Here is a 524-nt window from a genome sequence, read left to right on the forward strand (position 1 = left end):
TTACTGTTGGGAATGCGTTACATGTCTTCAAAAATATATGGTCTAAGTACGCGAGATTGAACTCGGTCTGCAGTAAAGCCATTAGCACAAAGTAACATTAATTTCTTAGTTGCATTTGCTTTATGTGTTAATGGTATAGAGTTGTTGTGCACAACAAACGTTTTTCTAATGTGATTTACGTAAATATTTGTACAAGTATTTTACAGTACTGTTTAACAGATACTGCATGGAATCTGGCAATCTAACTTGTTTTAAGTGAACACGATTTATATCGGGTTAGATTCTACTGCAATAACTGGCGTAATAAAGAAGTTAGCCTGCATTACTTGGTTACTGGGAATAACGACACACAATTTACTTTACTAGGCATCTCAGCTTGTTGTATGTTGGTCATTGTCCATGGTAGCGCTTATTTAAGCCTACATCATTATTTAGCGCTGTACACGGGCCATTGTATCCCACGTGACTAAATGTAAGCAGGTATCTCCAGGGATGTAAGTGTTTATAGGCGTCTCTAATGGAAG

Source organism: Priapulus caudatus, unplaced genomic scaffold (assembly GCF_000485595.1).
Source record: "Priapulus caudatus unplaced genomic scaffold, Priapulus_caudatus-5.0.1 Scaffold107, whole genome shotgun sequence".
In the NCBI taxonomy this organism is placed as follows: domain Eukaryota; kingdom Metazoa; phylum Priapulida; class Priapulimorpha; order Priapulimorphida; family Priapulidae; genus Priapulus; species Priapulus caudatus.